Source organism: Aquarana catesbeiana, linkage group LG06 (assembly GCF_042186555.1).
Source record: "Aquarana catesbeiana isolate 2022-GZ linkage group LG06, ASM4218655v1, whole genome shotgun sequence".
NCBI lineage: Eukaryota > Metazoa > Chordata > Amphibia > Anura > Ranidae > Aquarana > Aquarana catesbeiana.
This window is the reverse complement of record NC_133329.1, coordinates 80,793,904-80,801,503: the sequence shown is the minus strand read 5'-3', so window position 1 is coordinate 80,801,503 and position 7,600 is coordinate 80,793,904.

Sequence of the window (7,600 nt, the reverse complement as noted above, 5' to 3'; positions counted from 1 at the left end):
AGTCTCCAAGCTGAAGTCTCTGGAAGAGGCACTGAGAAAGCAGGAGAAGTTGGTTGCTTCTTTGAAGAAAAGCACCAGTGTGTTAAAAGAAAAGTGTGAGACTGAGGAGAGATGCCAACAGATGAAGGAGAGTGCCTGTGCCAGTACCAGCCAGAGGGTGGATGCTGCAGTAATGGCGACAGTATGGATGGGGGGTTAGGAAGTGGCTTCACATGGTGGCCCCAGTACTACCCCTGTCTCAGGATCTGTTGCACCCCAGTCAGTATCTGCCCCACTCCCTACCCAGCAGCCTGGGTCATCTCAGGAGGAGGTTGAGGAAAATGGCGGATTGCTGCAGACCATTATAGAAATGGAATCTCCCTTGAGTGGCACCAACCCATCAGATGAAGAACATGGGAATGCAGGCATGTATCCAGATAGAGAAGTTTCTGCTGACTGTGAGGAGTCCCACATGGACATTAACAGTGCAGAGCAGGAATGTCACATGAACATTGAAAATGCAGAGCAGGAATGTCGCATGACAAACCAGATTTCAGAGGGTCCTATGCAGCCAGTTAATGTGTCATCTGTCCCAGTTATGAACTATGCTAAGGCTGTGTTGGGACAAAGTCATGCTGCTGCTGGTGGAAGGGAGCCTGTTGTGCGATTTTCACCTAATGCACCTTCTTCCATTAAACGCAGGAATGTGGTACAGCTCAGGTGGGAGGGAGAAGATATTCCACCTATCAGGAGGGTGGTTGTGGATAAGATCCTAGCCATGGGATTTAAGGCAGAGGATATTTATGCGCTTATCAGTCCAGCTGGTTCCTATGAATATGATTTATCATTTGTGCGTCCAGAGTCGCTGGATCTGTTTTGGGAGCGGTTTGAGCATGTATATAGGGACCAGCCGGACTGGAAGGGGCTTGTCCCCAAAGTTGTCTCATGTCAGCGCTTGATTAAGAATGTGACTATCCTGACAAGAAATTAATCTATACCCCCCTGAGGATTTATGGGTCTGGTTGAGGAGGTTTGGTGAAACATTGTGTCCCCTAAAAAAGATTGAGGATGATAGATAAATCTGGACGGGTGGGTGGTCAGTGTCAATGAGGTTGAGTGTGTGTGGAAATGTGGTCCAGCATTTGCCCTCCTCTGTCTTTATTGGTAGAGATAGGATTACTGTCTTCTATGTGGAGTCAAGGGACATTTCTCCTCTAAATGTCCAGGACAGAAGTGTTCTTTGTGTCAGGAACTGGGGCATCTGGCCAGGGACTGTAACATCAATAAATGTAACCTATGTGATAAGGTTGGTCACCCTTATAGCCGGTGCCCTGAGGCTTTGCACAATAAGCCAGAGTTAGTTGTGGAATTTTTCCGTCTGGATAGAGAAGAGTCTGGGTTGACGGAGGTTGTACCAGGGGATCCTAGTGTCTCTGTCCCGTCAGAATCTGTGTCTGTGAGGCCCTCTGTGGTGTCAGTGTCCCCCCAGTCTGTGGTGTCAGTGTCCCCCCAGTCTGTGGTGTCAGTGTCCCCCCAGTCTGTGGTTCCCCATTCAGTGTCAGAAAGTGTGGTTCTCAAGTCTGTGTCTGCATCTATTGTTTCTCCTAGTGTAGTGAAGGCAGTGGAGGGTGCTGAACCAGCGTGTATGGTGGTGCCAACCCCTCCTGCTCGGCATAGCAGAAGTGCGGGTGGAGTGAGGGATGGATTGGATGATGGTGGAGGGGGAGGTGGGAAGGGCATGAGGGTGGCTGTTGCAGAATGCAAGGTGAATGATGAGGAAGTTGGGGCGAATGATGTGGGGGGGTTAAGGGGGGGTTTTGGAATCACATCCTGATGGCGATTAAATCTCAAAATGTTTCTTAGCCTGGATTGTGTTGAGGTTCGGGGTTTGTAGTTGTCATTAAAATATGTTTCTTTCTATGTAATCTTGTCAGGAAACGGTTTTCTTTACTTGCTGATGTAAGAACGCTTGTTTTTGTTTAGTAGTTGTTTATTTTTGTGTAAATATGTTTTTATTAATGAACTATATGTTTGTGTGATTTTTTTTAACAAAAAAAAAAATTTACAGTATATTTTATAGAAGCTATAAGTTAGAAAGGGTAAGGCGGTGTCCCCATCTCTCGTAATAGTTTGTTCACACGTGCGGCCAGTAGTCATGAAAAGCAGCTGGTTAAGATGTGGTCTTACTTCCCCCCCGACTGCCCACCTAAACAAGGACATGCAGTTGCTCAGGGCTGTACACATTTTGTGGCAAAAATGAAACCCTATGTAGCATTCAGTAGGCAGTACTGCCACAGAACGCAACCCATTCTATCGAATGGTGACATGCTGCACCCTCCCGGCAAATGCATTCAATACACATGGTTATAGAACAGCAGTTTGCCCTTTTCAGGGTTAAAACAGGTAGTGAGGAACAGACATATCTCCTCCTAGCTGCCTGCCAATTGTCAAGGGGTGGCCCTTAAGGAAGCTTTCATATGGGCATTTCATTTAGGTCCGTCAGTTTTTCAGGTAGACCTATTCAGAAGCTCCATGCTTCTGTAGCCCTGTTATGGGGGGGGGGGGGTGTCATATGAAGTTGCCCTCTCCACACAGGCTATGTGGCTAACCTGCAGGTAACCAAATGAGCCAGAGCCTTCGCTAAAGGAAGAGTGGACTATGAATATACAATTGGCAGTGCCTCCACCTAAAACAGGGCTCCAGCGTATGTAGAGATGATCCCTTTCTAGGACAATGACTAGTAACTCACCCAAAATAACTGACAGCAGTAGTACTAATACACCCAGCATAGATTTATAAGAGTAAAGATATGCAGACATATTAGCAGGTGATTAGTGTAACTTTATGTATGATAAAGTGATGGCATTACCATAGTTGCCAACATTGTAAAAAATTTATAGGAACACTTTTTTGTCTGTAGGCGAAGTCTTATAATTAGGGGGCGGGGCATTAGTTTGTAGGTGTGACAGAAAGAAAGAAAGAAAGAAAGAAAGAAAGAAAGAAAGAAAGAAAGAAAGAAAGAAAGAAAGAAAGAGAGATGGAGGAACAGCAGGCCCAGATCCTACACCACAATAGAAATATGTGTATTTTAGAAAGTTTAACAATCAGCAGATAAAGATACTCCAAACACCTTGTGTTAGCGCTTCAATCATCCTATGGTTGTTATGGTGTCATGATGATTGAAGGGCATTTTTTCTATTATTACATTGTAATATAAAATGAAATAGTTCAACTCACCATAATGCAGAATCAATGGAAGCCCTGAGCGTGTCACTTGCCACGTCGCCTGCCACCAGATGCCATGAGGTGTCCTCAGCAGAGTCCCTCCTTATTTATTTTAGGTACTTATATAGCGCCATCAATTTACGCAGCACTTTACATATACATTGTACATTCACATCAATCCCTACCCTCAAGGAGCTTACAATCTAAGGTCCCTAACTCACATTCATACATACTAGGGACAATTTAGACAGGATCCAATTAACCTACCAGCATGTCTTTGGAGTGTGGGAGGAAACCGGAGTACCCGGACGAAACCCACGCAGGCACAGGGAGAACATGCAAACTCCAGGCAGGTAGTGTCATGTCATGGTTGGGATTCGAACCAGCAACCCTTCTTACTGCTAGGTGAAAGTGCTATCCACTACACCACTGTGTCCCGCCCACAGGCATTCCCAGCAGAGTCTATCCTTACATCAGGCGTCCTCAGCGGAGTCCCTCCTTACATCAGGCATTCCCAGTAGAGTCCCTCCTTACATCAAGAATTCCCAGTAGAGTCCCTCCTTACACCAGGCATTCCCAGTAGTGCCCCCTTTACATCAGGCATTCCCAGTAGTGCCCCCTTTACATCAGGTATCCCCCAGTGGAGCCCCCTTTACATCAGGTGTCCCCCAGTGGAGCCCCTTTACATCAGGTATCCCCCAGCGGTGTCCCCCTTACATCAGGTATCCCTCAGCGGTGTCCCCCTTACATCAGGTATCCCGCAGCGGTGTCCCCCTTTACATCAGGTATCCCCCAGCGGTGTCCCCCTTACATCAGATATCCCTCAGCGGTGTCCCCCTTACATCAGGTATCCTGCAGCGATGTCCCCCTTTACATCAGGTATCCCCCAGCGGTGTCCCCCTACATCAGGTATCCCTCAGCGGTGTCCCCCTTACATCAGGTATCCTGCAGCGATGTCCCCCTTTACATCAGGTATCCCCCAGCGGTGTCCCCCTTTACATCAGGTATCCCCCTTACATCAGTTACCCCCCAGTGGAGCCCACTTTACATCAGGTATCCCCCAGCGATGTCCCGCTTTACATCAGGTATCTCTCAGCATTGTCCCCCTTTACATCAGGTATCCCCCAGCGGTGTCCCCCTTACATCAGGTTTCCCCCCAGTGGAGCCCCCTTTACATCAGGTATCCCCTGGTGGTGTCCCCCTTACATCAGTTACCCCCCAGTGGAGCCCACTTTACATCAGGTATCCCCCAGCGGTGTCCCCCTTACATCAGGTATCCTACAGCGATGTCCCCCTTTACATCAGGTATCCCCCAGCGGTGTCCCCCTTACATCAGGTATCCCCCAAGTGGAGCTCCCTTTACATCAGGTATCCCCTGGTGGTGTCCCCCTTACATCAGGTATCCCCCAGTGGAGCCCCCTTTACATCAGGTATCCCTCAGCGGTGTCCCACTTTACATCAGGTATCTCTCAGCATTGTCCCCCTTACATCAGCTATCCCCTCAGTGGAGCCCCCTTTACATCAGTTATCCCCCCAGTGGAGCACCCTTTACATCAGGTATCCAAGCAGCAGTGTCTCCGCCGCCATTACAGAATTCCAGAAGTAACAGAGGCCGAGGGGGAACAAAATAGAAGCGGAGCCAGCCGGGTGACTACAATAGAAATCGAGCTGCGGCGCCGCCCACCCCCGCCCCTTTCCACAACAGGTCACAGACAGACCGGCAGCGAAGGGTGGACGGCGGCGCAGCTCAATTTCTATTGTCAGCCACCCGGCCGGCTCCGCTTCTTGTTTGTTCTCGGCGTTACTTCTTCTGCTCTTCTGTAAAATCAGCCGCAGACCTCTAGTGGCAGCGGTGGAAAAAAAATCAGGGAAAATGTATTTCCCGGGAAACGCTAAAATCGGGAAAAAGGTCTAAATCCCTGGAATGTCCCAGGAAATTTGGGACAGTTGGCAAGTATGTATTACATACAACCAAAGCAATAACAGGAAGAATGTACATATGTCTGATGAAAACAGTATATATATATATAGATATCTATATCTATAGATATCTATATATATATATATATATATATATATATGTGTATATCTATCTATCTATATAGATATATATATCTATATAGATAGATAAATATATATCTCTATATATATCCTGATATATAACCAAAGGCTGTTAACACCAATACCTCCAATTATCAGTTGCAGGGGCCCCTGATGAGTTGGCTTGAGAGGACAATCCAGCTTGAGAGGACGAACGCTGATGCATCTGTGGAGTGGAGGCGTCCTGGGGACGCTTGTACAGATGAACACACCGATGGCGAAGAAGTCTGGAACACGCCACCTGAAAGGCAAATCAGGCCTATCTAACCTATCTCTTAGTCCCTAACATGACTATAGGCTACCGGGCCTCTATCTAAATGGCAATCGGAAGCCTATCCTGTCGCTACCCAGAGCTTTTTACTGTTCCCTAGGCTAATGCTAGCTAGGAACTCCCCACTTAAGAATAGCCCAAGTATATTGCAGTATGAAAATAGAAAGTTTCAGTGAATCAGAGAAGCCTCTGACAGCTATCTCTGATTCCCACACAGGAGTGCTAAAACAGGAGGGAGTGACAGTAATATAACAAACAGTGAGCTACACAGTGCAGTAACACTTGCCTTTTCAGCCTGGAAGGATGGATACAGCACAAAATCAGCCTCCAACACCTCCTGGCTTGCAAAGCATGTGTCTGCCCAATCTCTCCCTTCACTTCCTGTAAGACAACCACATATATAGCCTTAAGGGGTTTCCTGACCCTTAAGCAGGGGCTCTGCTCAGTAATCCCCTGCTGATCGGAGCAGATTCCGCTCCATGTAAAAGGAACCTTAGTTTTCAATAGAGTAGGGAAGGCTTAAAAACCTGCCAACTTATTTTTTTTGCTGCCTGTGTTCCTTCGGAGAAGTTCTCCTTCTCCTGTCCCATACATACAACAGAAGGTGAGAAGAAAGCTCCCAAAGTGATGGGAATTCCCCTCTTAGACAGTTATACCTGGAACAAGTGTCCCCGTTACAAGGTTTCCCCTCACTGCTTGATCTGGGAACAACCCCAACATTTTGGATTTCCCTTCACTTTCCGTTCCTGTTACAGTGGTCACCGGGACAAATATAGAGAGTGAATCTCCTGAACGAGGACACTGACCGCAATAAAAACTTAACAGAGAGTCTAACTCTTCCCCACTCTATCAAAAACTAAAAAAAGAAGGTTTTGCCTAGTGATACATTTTAGGGCTAGTTTAGGCTCCATTTACACCCTCACGTCACATGAACACGTGTTTTTTTATGTGAATGGGCTGCCCTATGCATGACAAATGAGCAAAAGAAGCTCCTGCACCCTTTTGGGGCATTGATCGTCGCATGTTGTTTACTACTTGTTCTGGTACATTTGCCCATCATAAGCAGGAATTTGTAGACAGGGCCATGAAGTACAGGTATGGATAGGTTAAACAAAGGGTGTGGCATTTCAAGAGACTTACTTCTTAGCACTTGTTCACATGCGGCGTGTAAATGCGTACCCTGTGTATACCAGCACGGGGATGCACAGGTTTTCCATGCATCCCTGTGCAAGCAGTCCCATTCATGTCAATTGGGACCCAGCAGCTGCATAGACACAGCCACTGCCCCCAATTCGACAGGCGTGGGGGTGGATGTCCCTGAGCGCACACTGTCTGAATTTAGGGACCCACCACACAACCGTGGTAATAAGGCCTAAAGCTGGCCATACAATGATTGAAATTTGGTCAGTTCAGCAGGGACCAGCACAATTTTGATCATTTTTGATAATTTCATTCATCCACCTGGCTTCATCCAACTTTTTAAAGGGTTAGTTCGCCTTTACAAAAAAAAAATACCTATGCAGATGTAGCAAGGTCCCGGACCCCTTGAGGCCTAATGGTGACCTGCAGAGTTAGGGACAGCTGACATCCTTCTGTGTAGAGTGGGTTACAAGGCATAATGGGTGTAATGCAAGGTAGATTGATGGGCGCCAGACACTTCTTGAATGCAAAGAGATTTGTTGTCACTTAAACAGAACTGTGGGAAAGAGGATTAGGGCCCGGACACCCCTTAGTAGATGCAATGTTAATTGGCAGACTCCGAGACTTCTACAGGCAGACAGCTACGCAGGGAAAGGCATCCAGCAAGACACCACATCTGCATGAGTAGGACCGTTGTCTCCTATGGGAACAATTTTGTAACAGTTTCTAACAACGGTTCCAATGAAATCCTCCACTTCTTCTACAATCTCCTGTTGTAGAACTTCACTCAGCTGAGCTCCCAGTCTTTCTCTAGACTAACGGATACACTCGTCACTGGACCTCCTGAGCTTTTCCAATCTTCTCACTCAGTATTTTCCTCATCCC